Below are 18298 nucleotides of genomic sequence, written 5' to 3'. Positions count from 1 at the left end.
CACACACACATACACACGCACACACACACACACACACACACACACACACGTATATGTTAGTGCGTACACACACATGCGCATATAACTACATATAAGACATATACTACACATATATTCACTCATAAAAGCAGCTTAAAAGGAAACAAACTCAAACTTCCAAAAAGATTCTCATCACATTGAAGTAAAATATAGAAAGTGAATTGTCTGAGAGTGGTGACTAGGGATTCTAGTTCCTGTATCTAAAAACAGAGCTACAAATGTAATGAGGGACACCATCTTTCTTTTTGAGGCCTAACTGTCACCTTTGTGAGCGTTCCTTTTGGGAGCCTTCATTCATTTCTCACAAAGTGTCTTATGCTTCCCTTGTTGGATGTTTTATACAATGCAGTCTTGCTATAATCATTAAAATTGTATATTTCCCCTATTATTATTTAGATAGTCATAGAAATAAGACATTATAAAATGTCCTCTGATTCTTGGTCTCATTTGTGGGAGGGGAAATAAACACATATTGAAGAATGATGGAAAAGAAAAGAAGAAGAAAAGAGAAATGTGATTATGTGTGTAAAAATGGGTAGGAGACAGAAATTTAGATATTGTGACTCAATTCATTATACACACTTGACAGATACCAGGAAGTCTCTTTAATTTTGAAATTAAAGTAAAAACCAAGACCAAATAGTTTCTTAAAGGACCTCAGTCTTACCTACTCAATTTCATTGTCTTAATGGGTTAAAGTATTATGAAAATTGCTGTATTTCATCTAACTCCCTATAATTTATACCTATGAAGAAGGAACTTGCCATAGTGCAAAATTTTATTTTTCCAAGGAAAAAATCTGGTGAGGCAAATGGTAGTTTGAAAAGGCCTCTGCTATTTTAGTTGAGAAGACTTGTAACTGGTCTTTAAAGCACAGAGGGACAGACACAGGACAGAAACATAGGTTATTTATTTCTCCCTCCAGAGAAAAACAAACAATAGCATAAAAGTAACTAAAATAGCTCAATACTCAAGATGCATTTTTGAAATTCAATAATTTTATCCAGTAAAAACAAACTCTGGGGATGCGATTGTAAATTGCATATTGTCTACTCTCTTAAGATGATTGTAAGATTGTAAGATTGAAAGATTCAGTGGAATAACCAAGAAATACATGTTATGATATTGTAATAGAAGGAACAACACAAGCTGTGGGGAATGAAAGTGTGTTGAAAGTCATTGAGCAGAGATTTGGGATATCAATAAAGTCTTGTGAATGAGGAAATAATGTCTAAGTCTGTGTCACCTACCAAAGGATGAGAGTAGAAATGATTTAATTAAATGCTATTCTATAGCTCAAGATGTGAAATGTTGGAGTATGAATAGTAGAGTTAGCTTCTCAAAACTGAGTTAAATACTCTTACTTTTTATGGGAACAAAGGACATTAACCAACAGAAGGCTGAAAGGATTGATTTTGGTCACAATTTCAAGGTTTGAGTTCAGTGTTTCTAAGCCTGCAATTAGATAAAACACCAATAGAAGAAAGTTGTTTACCAGCTAGAAAGTAGGGACAGATAAGAGGGATTGAGGGAGAAGATATAATCTTCAAAGACAAGTTCTTAGAGATGTACTTCCATCAACCACACATCACCTGAAAATATCTCCTTCAAATATGAACTCATCTATAAATTGATCCACTAACAAAATTATTGATTTTATGATTTAACCCCTTTCTCAGTCATTTTGCTACATAGCAACTAAACATTTTAGTTATATCATTTTGGGAAGAAATTTATACTCACACTGTAACATTCAACTCTGGATCCCAAGGAATCAATCTATCTTATAATGAAAAGCACATTTGGTCTCTAACACTCTCCATACTTCCTGAAGTTTTTAACAATTCGAGTCCAATGTCTCCTATGAGATTGAAGGAAACACTAAGCTATTAGCCTATGAGCTTCTGAAAAGGAAGAAAAAATAACTGTATAAGCACAGAGTCAACTTGTCCATTCTAAAATAGGGGACTAGAATAGAAATGGCATAGTGAGCTAAAAACATCAGATCAAAAACCGCCATGGCAAAAATAGAATCTAGATTGATTTGATATGAACTTTAAGAGCTGCATCCTGATGCTGGGCTTCTGGCAATTCACATGACTGTTCTGTTTGGCTAGTTCCATTCACAGTCTACAGTTTTCCTCAGTAGACATTCAATGTGTTTGGTTTCTCTAGCTTCCCATGGTGTCTATCACAGCTTTGAATTTATTGCTCTTTTTGGGGCGCTACCTCTAAAGACCCTGTTTTATACTGCCAAGCTTACCAGGACCCTTTTGGAAATCTAGGTGAAGATCTCTTAGACATCATAAATTCTTGCATATTTAATGCATCATATGGATAAGGTCAAAGTCTATCACCAGCTTCAGAAGACACTGGGTCTCTCTAGAACATGGCTGTAGAGGACTGTTCGTAGATTGCTAAGTATAATTATATACAACCTAAAAAACAACTGTGTAAGTAATCTTGTGAGAACAAGGTGTCTGTGATGTCTCTACTTGGTTGTCAATGGCTACCTATGTAAATAAGTTAGAGATGACTGAATACACTGGTGAGGGAATTTTCTTGATTGTGTATTTGAGGTAAGAAGTTCCACCTTATTCACTTAAACCTTCTGGTGACACCATCCATAAAGAATATGAAAGAATGGAACATTTGTTCTTTTCTTGCTTGTCCTTACTTTCACTGCCAAATCCTTTCATTCTCTAGCATTAAAACCTACTTCTTTGTGATTCTGGCATACACTGAAGATCCTCACAGTGGACTGAACAATTACTGAGTTCTTGATAATTTTGCTGATAGAAAGCTATTATTGGACTAGTTAGACCATAATTTGTATGCTACTATAATAAATCAACTTCTCTGTGTGTATTGTATGAATATGTTCACTCTATCTTTCTGTTTATCTAGACAAATGGGCTGCAACCATCAGAAGAAATAAAAATACTTTTTTCGATGGTCTCAGGAACTGAGATACTACCCAGTAGGAAAATTACAATTAAAAAGGTCACAATTAAAAGAGGTCACAACAACATGAGGAACTACACTAAAGAGTCACAGCATTAGGAAGGTTGAGAACACTGCTCTAGAGAATCGTGACTAATACAGATTTTAGTAACAGGAGTGGTTTTAGAGCAACATAAATATAAGGATGGAGTTTTAAAATATCTGTAATAGGCTTTCCAATTTGACACCACCTACAGTTACTAGTGTCTCTTAGATGCTTGGAGAACACTAAAAACGTGTGATGTCAAACTAGTTAACACCTCATTGAAACAAATGAATTTTCCCAATTCACCAATTGTAAGAGGCGAGGGATTTAGTGACGTTGTATAAAAATAAGGGGCCATATTTTGAAAAACTGATGCTACTTGGTTGTTCCTAGCATCTCTGGATAAACTGACAAGGAAAAAGAATGAGTTCCATGATAAAATTACCAAACATCCAAGATCTCAGTATAGGACAGTGATGAAACCATTGACAAAACTGACCAGCTCCAGATATTCATAAAGTCTAAAGGTTTATAAGTGTGTCCAGAAAGAGAATCTCCTGTCCAGCAGCCACAGAACTCAAGTTGCCGAACATCAAACAAAAACACTCATTATAAGATTGGTTGCATTATAGCAAAAATTGAAATCCCAGCCTAGGAGGTTACTCAAAGTTAAAATAAGGACATCTATAGACAAGTGATAGGATATTATAACTTTAGTTGGGAGTGTGTAGAAAAATTCTTGTTGAGGCTAAGAACTTTGAATCCTTGGATTCTCAAGGGTTTACTTCACTTGAGCCAGTAGACTCTTCATCCTCAGCAGAAGATGTACTTGCACCCTACCACATGCCATTTCTATCATTGACTGCTTCATTGACTGGTAAACCATCACTGAATTTCTCTGAATGAGATGTCAGGGCTCATCAGGAGTTGCTTCTAGACCTGTACCTAGACTTAAAGCTAAACAGATTCTTAGAAGGGAGGAAGTGAGTACAGTCCATGAGAAGGTGAGTCCACTATTAGAAAGCTTAGTGAATTTTCTGATTAATTCAAGCAGAAGTCTGGGGAAATGTGTGCCTTTAAGGGTATAGAATAATGGTGGAAGGAACATAGAAGTGGATCAGGCTGATATGGGCCTAGTATAGGTCCACTGAATGAAGATGCTAGATTTAATATGGAAACTGATAGAGTCAGAAACAGTTATCTTTCAATGGTTGGATGAAGGTCAAAAGATGGCCTATTGAAAAGGAGTTGAAGGTGCTGGATCTCCTTTCTTTGGCTTAGTGTTGATGAAGGAATTTTTAAGGCCTCGGGGAATTTGCAATGCTAGAATGTGTAAACTGTGCAATACCTAATCCTCCTCAAAGGGAAGGCTCAGAAGACATGGCTTTCAGTAATCCTATAAGAGGCAAAATGGTGACAGGAGAACCAGCACATTTAAAGGTCTTTGTTCTCACCCTATTTCTTGTGCCAGACCTTAGGATCAGAGATCCTGCTGTTCAGTTGGATGAATTAAATGTGATGGATTTAACTGAGCCTCAAAGTAGTAGGAGCCAGATGGCCGTACTGAATTGCCAAAGGCAAGGTAATTGTAGTTATTGTAGTGGGCAACATAGATAAAGAAATGTCTCTCATGGCTTGACTCATATGGGGCAGTACTGGCGAAGTGATTTTTATGATGGCATAATTCATGTGGACTTTGGTACTGGCTAATCAGTTATGGTGTTGTCAGGCATTCAAAAGATAATCCTAGTTCACTTTTGTTTAATCTGTATAATCAGAAAATGTCCTAAAAAAAGAAAGAAAAAGAAAAACAGAAACAAAAAGGGAGGCAAAAGGGAATGTGCCAATTTCCAGACTTGAGCCCATTTGCAGATCCAGAACCCCTTGAATAAAAGGAAGATCAGGTCTCCATGAGGAGGAAATTTCTTAAAACACCTAGGAGTTTTAGTGTTATGTTAGTCTTCCTCTAGTCATTGCCTAGTGGGACTAGTTGCTTTTTATAAGCATAACTGTACAGTGGGGAAAGAAAACAATCAGACTTTCCATATTTTATTGGATAGTGGTTTAGAATTGACACTACGTTCTAGAAGACACCCAAGGAGCATGGTGGCCCTCTGGTTAAGGTAGGGACTTATGGAACCCATGTGATTAGTGGACTTTTGTTTGAATCCCAACTCACAGTAGGACCATTCAGCTCCTGAACTCATCCTGTGGTTATTTGGGCAGTTCCAGAATGTATAATTGGGTTAGATGTATGTAGAGGTTGGAGGAATTCCCACATTTGTCCTGACCAGTGGAATGAGGGTTATGCTGCTTGGAAAGGCATAATGGAGGCAAATGGAGTTGCCTCTATTAGGAAAATCAGTGAATCAAAGCCAATATTGCATCCCAGGAGGACTGAAGTAATTAGTGTCATCATTGAAGAATTGAAAGATTCAGGGTCATATTTTATCTGAACAGTGAAGAAGATACATGGATCATGGATAATGACAACTGACTATGAAAAAACTTCATCAAGTAGTGACCCCTATTGCAGGTGTTATATCAGATGTAGTATCAGTATTTGAGCATATTAACGTATCTCCTGGTATATGATATGCAGCTATTGATTAGTAAATGCCTTTTACTTAGTACCTATCCATACTGACCACCAGAAGCAATTTTCTTTCAGTTGGTAAGGCCAGTAGTGTACCTTTACATTTTTACCTCAAGGGTATAATAATAATTCTCTAACCCTGTGTTATAACTTACTTCAAAGGGATCATAATCATCTTTCTCTACCAAAAATATCACACTGATTCATTATATTGATGGCATTATGCTGATTGAAACAAGTTATCAGGAGGAGGAAATGATTTTTGCACCTGGCAACACATACTTGCATTAGAGGGTGGGAAATAAATCCAACCACAGTTCAAAGGCCTTCTGACTCAGTGAAATTCCTAAAAGTCCAGTGGTGCTGGGCATCCAGAAATGTCCCTTCAAAGACAAAGCATACATTATTGCATCTGGTTTCTCCCACCAATAAAGAAGCACAACAATTAGTAGACCTATTTGGATTCTGGAGACAGCCCATACTTCACTTCAATGTGTTACTCTTGATTATATACCAAGAGAACCAGAACACTGTTAGCTTTGAATGTCTGGTAGAGAAGATGTCTATTCAACAGGCCTAGGGTGCTGTGAAGGCTCACCTACTACTTGGTCCATATGATCCAGCAGACATGATGGTACCTGAGGTGTAAATGGCCAAATTTGATGATGTTTGGAATTTTTGGTAGGTCCCTGTACTTGAATCACAGAATGGTACTTGGGATTTTAAAGCAAGGCTCTATTATAATCTGCAGACAACTATTCTCCCTTTGAGAGAATAGTAGCTCTTTTCCTGCAAAGCTGGGGCAGGATTTTCCAGAAGGCAGTATATAATTGAATCAGTGTTCAATATTTGCTACAATTTCTCCCATAGCCAGGATAAACTGGTCCAGGAATCAAGGGTGTAATATGGTATGGCTCCACACACTACCACCCCTAGTGAACTACTAAAATAATTTGCTTTCTGTTTCTGTGAGCTCTAGTTCTGCTGACCTAGAAGTTTTGGTTCCAGAATGAGTATCACCACTGCCAGGGGACCCAAGAAACATTTCTTTGAAAGGGATGCTCAGACTTGCTCCTGGCTACTTTGGGATTCTAATGCCCTTAAGGCAATAGGCTAAAAGGAAGAACTGTTAGGAGGCCTGATTGATCAGGATACTCAAGAAGAAATTGAATTGTTTCTTTACAGCAGAAGCAAAAAGGATTATAGTTGAGGAGCCCCTTTACAGAGCATATTGGTGGCACCATGCCCTGTAATTAAAGTCAATAACACTGCAACAAACCAATCAAAATAGCATGGCAAAGGGCACGGACCCTTCAGGAATGACAGTATAGGTCAGTTCTCCAGGAAGACCTGCGGAGATGCTTGCTGAGGGTGGAGTAAATATAGAATGGGTACTAGAAGAAGGGAATCTTAAATACTAGCTAAGGCCATGTGACTTGTTACAGAAATGAGGATTATAACTGACAGTATTGTTTTGTTTAGAATGTGTTTGTGCAGATATTTGTGTTTTCTTTCCTCTATTTCTTTATCCTGTAATATAATATCAATTGAGGGGATACTAATGTTTAACATATTTAAATTTTAATATACTGAAACAATGCCCTTCAAGGGACTTTTCCACTTGTTCAAAAATTTATCATGTGTTTGCAGTTATATGTTGAATAATTATATCTTGTAAGTGTAGTTATTAACTGGTTACTGTATTCATTAGGGAATTAAGCATGATATAAGGTAATATTATTATGTGCCAAGTTGACAAAGGTGGGCTTGTGATGTCTATCTCTTGTTTACTTAATTCCACATGTGAAATTAACTAAAACTTACCTGGCTGGGTAAACCTGTTAGGGACTTTTTTGATTGAAATATTGAAGTGGAAGGCCCACCTAAATCTGGTGTGTGTGTGTGTGTGTGTGTGTGTGTGTGTGTGTGTGTGTGTTGGGAAGATTACCTTAAATCTCGGTCATAACTTCTAGAGGAAGCCTATATATAGGATATGTTAGAAGGGAATGCTTCATCTTTGTCTTCTTTCCCTTGAGTTTCCTGGCGAGTTTATTCCTTCATTGGTATTAGAGCCTACTTTTTCAGGATTCCAGCATATACTAAAGACCAACCGAGACATCCAGCCTTTTAGAATGAACTGCTACCGGATTCTAGGACTTTCCGTTTGGGAGACAGCCATTGTCGGAATAGTTAGACCACAGCTTGTAAGCCGTTCTCATAAAATCTCATTTTCTTTTCAATGGAAAGTCTTTCAAAGTGTTATCTGACAGTTTTGTAACCTTGAGTCTTAAGTAATGAAGACAGCCAATTCCTTAGATACCCTCAAATAGTTCTATTGTTTCTATGCAAAATAATTGGCTTTTTTTTTTTAAAGCTAATCTCTTTGGCAACCACATATTCTCTTCTTAGTTTTAACTTTAAGTACAATCTTTTCTCCTGCAAAACTGAAGCTTTGTTTCTTTTTAAAATTGTTCTCTGCCTTCTTATATTCCTGAATGTAAATCTGTCTAAAGCAGCTCTAGTACTTAGGCCACAGCTCAGATGCTGTGGGTCTTCACATTTCTCACAACTTTTAAATACACAATCTCAGGGCATTTTGCTAGAATGTTACATGAATGTAGACTCTTCATTTAAATCTGAAACCTGAAATCTCCTGATCAGTGTGTGTCCTGTCCTTGCTCGTATTCTGGTCTTCTCACCTGCCACCAGAATCAACCATAACTTGCACATAGAACTTTACAGGCTCCTACTACTCTAGGAGTTTTCAAATTCCATCTAAGAATGAGTTCTAAGGACTCATATTCACATGTTTAGATAATAAATCCACTTCTTCCATATTTATTTTTCTCTTTTAGTAAGTTTTTTGTGAAAAATACTCTCAAAAATTAACTTGAAATTCTATTTTCAGAAGTTTCAATATAGAATCAATCTGTTTCACTGTGGTAGCACTTTGGGAGGGCAGATTGACATGGTACAAGTGAAGGAAGCTTGTGCAGTTCATGGCTTTCAGGAAGCAGAGAAAGAGGCAGGATGTTGCCAGGGACAACATAAGACTTTCACAAATGTACTAGTTTCTATGACTTATTTCCTCTGAATTATCCCCCACACATGAGAACCCTTTTATCTCTCAACTGAATAGATCAACTCATTGGTAAATGTAGCACTTAAATGATCTAACCACATTCTAACAGACCTACCGTTTTTGGATAAATAGTTAAAAACACAAGGAAAATTGAGCCATATCCCACATTCAGAAACAGGTATACAGGGATCTCAAGTAAGTTTCATATAAAAATTTAAAGTTAGGTTAGGATTTTAATATTTATGTGTTTTATTTTTATGGGCTTTATTATACATAAGATGAGTGTTTAATATTAGCATAACTTTTTGGAAAACACTCTCCTACTTGGTTTTTGTGAAGATTATACAAAATTAAATACATAAAGCACTAATCATAGTTTGTGGTGTACTGTAAGCCTTCTCTATACCAATAGTCATGGTATACTATAGAAAGAGCCTTCCCGTTTTCAGACAAGGAATCTGAAGCTCTGAAAATGTATGCGAATGCCATCCTAGCAGAGTAAGATAAAATCCAGAAGAAGTCACCAGAGGCTCCTAGGTTATTTTTAAATATTCCTATGTTATTGCTTCTCCTTTATTGTTCTCAACTTTTTCCATTGCTGTGACAAAATATTTGGTAAAAGCTACTTAAAGAAGTTTGGCATACTTGAGGATAAGGGTTTGAAGATTTTTAATCCATATTGGAAGGGAAGGCACAGTGGTCACATTGCATCTGTAGTCAGGAAGGAGAGAGAGGTGAATGCTGGTACCTAGACCCCTTTCTCAGTCTTATTGAGCCCACGTACTGGCACACAGAATGGTGAGCATCTGAGTTTAGGGCATATCTTTCTGTCTGGATTAAGGTAATCCAAAAATTTCCTATAGAATGCCCCAAGGTTTGTTTTCATGGTAATTATAAATATGAAATTGATAACCAAGATTAACTACCATGGCTTCCTTCTGTTTAGCGAAAATAGTTCCAAAAGATAAGTTTGAGTACTCTTAGCTATGCTCCTCTAAGTATTTCACTTATCCCAGGTAAAATTCACTGCCATTTAATGCTGTGAATAGAGAATTCCTAAAGTTAAAAATGGAAACTTTTATATGATTATTTTCATGTGCCTTTTCATATGACTGTTATATACCATGTTATATAAAAATAAAAGCAATACTCCCTTTTCTATATTATATGCTTATATTTTAATCTGTGCTGGTGAAGGCCATTAGGGAAGAGGAACCCTCAATTGACAAAATGCCTCCATCAGATTTAGCCTATAGATAAAGCTTCTTGATTAATGATTGGTGTGAGGATTGACCAATTGTGGGTGGTGAGACAAAAGGGAAGGTGATCTTGGGTTCTATTAGCATGCCCGTGAGTCACATTGCTCACTGTTTCTGCTCCAGTTGTGGCCTCCTAGTTCCTGCCATGCTTGGGTTCTTCCCTTGGTTTCCTGTGATAATGAACTTTACCTGTGAGTTTAAACCATATAAACTTTCTCTTCCCAAAGTGGTTTTTGATCCTGATCTTTATCTCAGCAATAGAAAACCAGCCAAGACAATACCACCAAAGCATTTAAACTGTGCATTTTACAAATAAATGTCTTAAAATGTCTACTAAAGGATTATTTAAAATCTCTCTAGCTAAATAGCCACATATAGAAACTGGTCTTCATGAGAATGCTAGTGTGAGATATATGAAATTCAGCCTTATCATTTGCTCTATTTTCAAAGAAGGTTCAAGATAAATACAGTCAAAGAACCACACCTTTATAGGATACCTGAAATGCAACCTTTTCTCTTTGAAGATCTAACAAAGCTTTACAACACTTTTGTTGTTTTGAGCTATATGTTAATTATCCCAAGTAACTAAGGCTGTATTCTTCCAGATGACTAAGTACGGAGACATACATAGATAACTGATTCATATACAAAAATATTGTCTTAATGATCCCATCAGATTATACCAGGAAAAACAATAGCTTTGAAAGAAAAGGGCAGTCATTTATGTTGAGGATCAGGCACTTGCCTACTTAGAGGGAACTTAGAAACATCTAGTATAAAATACTTTCACACAGTACTGTGAGAAGTGCATACCAAATCAGTGCAGGAAAGCTTGTGTTATATTTATGACTCCAGACGGCAGTCTTGCCTCATATTAAAAGCTCTGAGTTTTAGAAATCTCATCTTTTTTTGAGTCAGCCAACTTTCTGTGTAACTTCTACCCTTTGATCTTACTCTCCCCCTGTGGAATTACACAGGCTAAGTCTGATCCCTTTTCATACAACAATATCACAGATTTGCCGCACATATATATATTTCTTACTTGGGTTTAAATGTCCTTAATTCCCCAGGAGAAAAAAATGTTGATTTTCACAGAAAAGTATTGTCTTTATTAGTATTGATTCTCATATGTAAATAAAAAATTCAGAAAGTCTGATATCCCTTTGCCATATTCTCTGACTATATATTCAGTTGACCTAATATTTTAACTTCAAAAGAAAGATTGGAGAAGTACACTATAAAATAACTTGCAATACCTATCAACAATATTTGCTAATGCATGAACTTATTCCTAAAACCAACTGATGATTTTTATGAAACCAAATGTTGAGTATAAAATTATTACTTAGAAGGAATATTTTAAAATAATGAATGATAACTTTAAACTTCTAAATGTAAAATACATTTGTACAAAGAAAAGCATATTAAGAGCAATAATATATACAAAATTATTTTCTTATATAGTAGAATTACAAATTACTATTTTGCTCTATTATATTATGAGTGATTTTTAAAAGATTTTCATAAAGTTTAAAAGTATATGTATGACTTCCAAAGACTGAAAATAAAGCAAATAATTAAGAGCTGTAATAACAATATATGTTAAATTTCCAATTTAAAATAAATCTAAAACAATTTCATAAAGAAAAGGAAATCCCGTTAATAATGTAAACTTTGTTGGAAATCATTTTAAGTGACACACTTAAATGCTATTATCTAAAAGTAAAAACAACTATGGTAGTTGTAGGATGTGATTTTAGACTTAGTAGGGCAAGGCTTAATTAAGTTAAAATATACCAAATTACCCTCTGATTTTTATTTCCATGATGTTTATGAAATATTTATTGAGTTTTTAATTTGACTGAATTGCATTAAATCCATAACTTAATTTGGAAATAATTTTTATTCATTCACAAGGAAAAGATTTGCACACACATTTCTTGATATATTGTATGTCTAACTATTGAGTTTCCCCCTCTATATCATAATATATCTTTTATAGCAATTACTTTTAAGAGTTTTACATATTTTTGGATAATCAAATTTTCACTAATGTAGTTTCTTGTTTTGAATGGCATGTGTAAAAGTTTATATTAGCAAGTAAATATATGAAACAGCATCTTAAGTACTGAAATGTAACATATGCTCCATGTATCTGCAACAAACAATATTTATTTTATATTCATTGAGCTCACCTAAGGCAGTGTAAGTATACCAGAGAAGTCTAACACACAAGCCGGAAAACAGAACAGGACAAAAAGTAGAAAGGTTGAGGACAAGAATCAACTAAATTACTGTCAATATTACCCAAAACAAGTTAGATCGAGCCTCTATGTTCCTCTAGATGGAATCAAAGATGCAAACATGAGCAGAAATATGAATAAAGAGAACAGACGGAGGCTCAAGTGGAAGAAGTTCAGAAAAAGTCTGAGCATTACAGAAGAACACAGCATTTTCCCTTGCTGTAAGTCATTCACTGACAAGTCATTTCTAAGTAAACTCAAATTCTTAGAAGAATAGAATGAGAAATGGGCATCCATCTGTAACATAGATATGATACTTAGGTTATTAAATAGTTAAGAAAATTTGAGTGTTTTGTTGTTACTATTAAAAAAGATACAGAAATCTATAAATTAGTAATTATGCAAACTATGAAAATTAAGAAAACCCAAATTTCATATAGTGCTAAGCAGCATACAGAGTTCTAAGATGTATTCCATGTTCTTCCCTACAATGGCTTTCAAAGGACATCCACTCTCACAGAGAATAGCTCTAGGTGTATGTGATGGGTTTTGAGAGACTCTTTAGAACATCTAGTATCTCTCACCTTGCTCCCTGTTAGCTAAGGGATAAGAGGTCATTATCCCCACTTTACAGATGAGACTCTCAAGACATTCACTCTCAAGGCTTATGATAAAAAGACCATACACTTCCCAAGCACAAGGCATCTCCCCAGGAAGGGACTCCCCATGTTGTCCTTTGTCTTGTTCTATTTTTTAAATTTATTTCTCTAAAACTTTCTAATACTAGTATGTGATGGTTTCGCATAAATACACATACAGCCATCAGTTTAAGTCACACATCATCCATACCTTTTCAAATCCAAAGCCACATTAACAAATACCAGCAAAATTATTTTATTCTACATTGTAAATGTTTTTGATGAATTTATATTTTTTTTTGTTTTTTATTTTTTTGTTTGTTTTTTGGAGATAGGGTTTCTCTGTGTAGCCCTGGCTGTCCTGGAACTCACTTTGTAGACCAGGCTGGCCTCAAACTCAGAAATCTGCCTGCCTCTACCTCCCAAGTGCTGGGATTAAGGGCATGCACTACCACTGCCTGGCATTTGATGATTTTATAATAGGAGCATGTCATTTCAACTTTACCAAATAATGACTCACAATTAAAATCATATATATGTGCAATGCATAACTTAATGCCTTGACACATGAATGTACCATGAAATGAATAAATCAAACTAATGAAACAAAACATACTTATTAATTTTTAGTGGAATATAATCCAGTTTTACAGCAGTTTGGGATGATGTCATTAGCTAGCAGTACTTGGTGTGCTATGCACATGATTCCCAGAATGTAATCACCCTGTTTAACTAAATTGCAGTAATTAAAGTGTATTTATTATTATATGTATAGATGGTTTTTTCTTCATGTATGTCTCTGTATCATGTGCATGCATGGAGTCCCTGGAGGCCAGAAGAATGTGTTAGATTCCATGGGACACCATGTAATGCTGGGAATTTATCCTAGGTCCTCTGGAAAAGAAGCCACTTATCTTAACCACTGATCTCCTTCCCTTTTAGAGAAGGTAAGTCTTTTATTTTTCAAATCATTCATGATTAAACTTTAATTTTAAAACATACATACAAATTCATTTTATACTTTCATTTTAATCATAAATCAAAATATCATCTTTTTCAAATTTACACGAGAAATGTGCAGCACACTTCAAAATATTTGAAAGTCAATATTGTACTTATTATTTAGTATGTTTGACTAAGACAAGATGCAATGAACTTGCCCCATAATTTTGACAGCAATCTTCATATCATATGTTGAATGTATATTTCTGAAAGTGTTATGAATATTTCTTCTGTATTCTATCATCCTATTGCCTTTATAAGAATTTTTAGGTTTTTGAGAATTTCAAACAAAACACTGTTTCCATCATTTCTATCCTCCCTCTCTTTGTCCATCTCTTCCAGTGTCCACAACTCCATTCCCATCTTTCTCTTCCCGCTCACTTCCTCCAGTACCTCCTCAACCCCATTCAGATTCATGATCTCTTCTTCTTTAATTATAATACTCTTACATACATACACATTTATATACATACACACACACACACATATATACACATACACACACTTTATAACCTACTGACTCCATTCATTGTTGCTCAACTTTATATTCATTTGGTCTGAATACTTGTAATTAATAGCATTTATTTACCATTATTACCCACCCCATGGAAAAACCATGACTCTACTGTGCTGGTTAAATTCTACTTCAAAACAACCCAGATGTCTGTCACCCAAAGAATGAATACAGAAAATATAGTTCATTTATATTATTCAGTTATTAAAAATTTGAAAATCATGAATTTTGCAGGCAAATCAATGGTACTAGAAAATATAATCCTGAGTGAGGTAACTCAGACTCAAAAGGACATGCATGCCATGTACTCACTGATAAGTGGATATTAGACAAAAAGTACAGATACCTAGGATATAATCCACAGATCATAGGAAGTATAACAAGAAGAAAGACCCAAGTGAGGAGGCTTCAATCCCACTTACAAGGGGAAGCAACTAATCACAGGAAGGAGATGGAGGGAGGTATGGGGTTGGGGGTAGACAGGAGAGAAGCCCAGAGGGCCAACAGAATGAATGGAAATATATAACCTTAGACGTGGGAGTGAGTGGGGGTCCCTCTAGAAAAATATCAGACTCAGAAGGCGAGAGATGTTCAGGACACAATGGGACTGACCTTAGATGAAATTCCCAACAATGGGGAGAAGGAATTTGAAGAGTCCACCTCAAGAAGATATACAGGGCCTAAAATTGAGGGACTGGTTATTAACCCAGAGTCAAAACTTCTGACCTAGAATTGTTTCTGTATAAAAGAACTTCAGAACTAAAATGGAGAAAAGACTGAAGGAAAGGTGGCCCAGCGACTGGCCCAACTTGGGAGGGGACCAAGGCCTGACACCATCACTGATGCTATGATGTGCTTACAAATGGGAGCTTGGCATGGCTGTCTGCTGAGAGGCTGTTCCAGCAGCTGACTGAGTTAGATGTACATACTTAGGCCCAATCATCGGACTAAAGTCAAAGACCACTATGGTTGAATTAGGGGAAGGACTGAAGAAGAACAGTGTGACCTCATAGACAGACCAGCAGTCTTAACTAACTCTGAGCTTAGGGAGCTCTCAGAGACTGAGCCACCAATAAGGAGCATGCATGGGCAGGTCCAAGGTCCTCTACACATATATAGCAGAAGACTGCCTGGTCTGGCCTCAGTGGGAAAGGATGAGCTTAATCCTGGGGATACTTGAGGCCCCAGGAAAGGGAGAGGCTGGGTGTATGTGGGGGAACACCTTTTGAGGCAAGGGGGAGGAGGAATGGGATGAGGAGTATGGGAAGGGGGATTACTGGAATGTAAATAAATAATATACTTAAAACAAAACAAAATAAAACCCAAAACACATGATACAAAATGTGGGACTTTGAATGGATGGCATTCCAACTCCAGTTTTTTAGATATTAATATCTAGTCAACTATTCCAAATACTCTAAGGCAATTCAGATCTGAAAAGATCTGGTTAATCTTCTATAATCACACAACATGAGAAGATAAGGATGTATACTTGTTATAGGGAAGACAATGTGGGCTGTATTAAGTGCATAGATAAACATGTGTGTTATATTTCCATTGATATGGGTAATATATCAATTAACCCTTAAATCATTGTCTTCTTATTAGTGTTAGATAATGTGTTTTTTACTCTTAAGCAAAACGGACTTTTAGTAGCTGAACATGTTCTCTATTTCTTATTTAAAAATGACTTGCCATAACAAAGACTATTAGAGTGTTAAGTTAGACATTAGAGGCTTCCCTGATTGTAGCATGATTGTATTGGCATCAGGGAGACATTTGAACTGGGGAATGTCACACATAGACATGTGGTAAGAAATATTGTCGGAAAAAAAAAAAAAAAGAAATATTGCCGGGTGGTGGTGGCGCATGGCTTTAATCCAAGAACTTAGGAGGCAGAGGCAGTTGGATTTCTGAGTTCAAGTCCAGCCTGGTCTACAGAGTGAGTTCCAGAACAGCCAGGACTAAACAGAGAAACCATGTCTTGAAAGAAAACAAACAAACAGACAAAAACAAAACAAAAGAAAAAAGAACAAACAAAAAAAAAACAAAGAAAGAAAAGAAATCTTATGCCATCATTTTATTTGTATATACAGTAGTCTGGAGAAGGAAAGCAAAATGATATAAAAATGATAGTATACTGGAGTGGGCATGAGTTAGTCCTCAGTGTGAGTCAGTACTTGTTAAAAGTTCCTATGATAATTGAATGAGCAGCCAAAGTAGATCTCTCTATTAACCATGTATCCATTGAAAAACAGCAATTTGCTTTGTTTTGTTTTTTTATAGACAGAGTTTCTCTGTGTAGCCCTGGCTGTCCTGGAACTCACTCTGTAGACCCGACTGGCCTCGAACTCAGAAATCTGCCTGCCTCTGCCTCCCAAATGCTGGGACTAAAGGCATGTGACACCACTGTCCAGAAAAACAGCAGTTTCTATATGTGTAATTTTTCAAAAAAAAAATTAAAATTGGAAACCAGCTTCAGAGGTTGGAATACCCAGTTCGGAAGGAGCCGTGATTAGTCTGAGCTGTCTTCTAGCACCAGGGAGGTTAAAGTTGCAGGATTACTGTGAATCCTGGGTTATCTCAAAAAAGAAAATGATCCATCCATTAGAATAGAATTATTAATGTTTATCTATGAAAAGCTGTAGATGTATAGGTGATAGTGTTATTTAGAACAGGCTTCTTTTCTTTGACACAGGAACACACAAATGTATGACATATTTTTATTTATATGATTATTGAGAAAAATTAAGATTAATAAAAATGTGATGTATATTACTTTAGGAAATGTTTTCTAAATATGAATATTCAATGTATGTATTTATATGTAATTAATAAACATATACATATATGTCTTAATAATTCCTTTTGGCTTATATGGTCATTTTAATCACAAGAAAATCTTATGATTTACACAAACTCTAAGAGTAGTTAGACCTTAGACCTACATATTTCTGATAATAAAACACTTTCTTTGTGTTATAAAAATTTATTGGATACGCTTTGTCTAATAATTGAGTTTGAATTAACATAGTAATCCTCATTTTCTAAACCTTTAGAAAAAACGAGGCTACAATGTGTGTAAATGTGCATATGGTAAGTGGAGTATAAAATAGATATTAAACTAAGGACTGAAAACAGAAGGAATGTACCAGGATAGTGTTTTCTTCCCCCTATTCTTTAATAATCATCCACTCTAGAAAGAAGCTTCCTTAAATTAATGGATCATAACAATGTTTTTGGAGACCAAAGGAGGCTGATTGGATAATCAGATTCCATGGCCTAATGGGGATGATGAATTCCCAAGTCCAACCTTGCAAAAATATCCACTTGAGTTTATTGGAGAAAGTTTTATGCCAATGCTTAATGAGAAGCCAAGTTCGCATGAATAATTATTTTTACTTACTGTTCTCATTAAAGAAAAGAATGAGTTATCACTCTTTTAGTCAGGAATTTAAAAAAATCTCCCCCTTATCATTACCATTAAGTTGATCTTTTTATACTTAATAAATCCATTTAAGTTCTTTCAAGTCATAGAAGGAATTTAATCAAACAAAAAACGCACTCACTTTTCCTTTGAGCAAAAGTAAAAATCTGAAGTTTTCTTTAAAAGCTCTATAATATTGAGTAGAGGTCTGAGGAGCAACATTTTGAAATTATGTCTCTTATTCCTCATTTCCTCATGTTTTCAGATTTGAAAACCTGATTACAAGGACAGGAATTTGTTTGTTTTTTTCTTTACCAAAGTATTAAAATTGCCTAAAAAAGAATAAAACTCACAGCCTGTGGGTTTTATGACCTTACAATTAAATGTTTGAAAAGTCATGCATTCTAGGTTTTGGGGTGTTGGTAACATTTATCTCAGGTGTACTCTAAAAACTTCATGTCACTATATTTTAACATGTGAAGAGGACTTTTGTTACCTTGTGAGTATAA

At 35.5% G+C, this 18298-nt stretch overlaps 1 protein-coding gene across 8 annotated transcripts in view; it reads right to left on the bottom strand.

Moving 5' to 3' along the window:
• The window catches only part of Lingo2 (leucine rich repeat and Ig domain containing 2), a 1215328-nt gene that overhangs the window by 251485 nt on the left and 945545 nt on the right, over positions 1 to 18298 (bottom strand). The gene's annotated exons all lie outside the window — the stretch shown is intronic.

This window comes from Mastomys coucha, unplaced genomic scaffold (genome assembly GCF_008632895.1).
Source record: "Mastomys coucha isolate ucsf_1 unplaced genomic scaffold, UCSF_Mcou_1 pScaffold14, whole genome shotgun sequence".
In the NCBI taxonomy this organism is placed as follows: Eukaryota; Metazoa; Chordata; class Mammalia; order Rodentia; family Muridae; genus Mastomys; species Mastomys coucha.
This window is presented reverse-complemented; position numbering and strand designations above follow the sequence as displayed.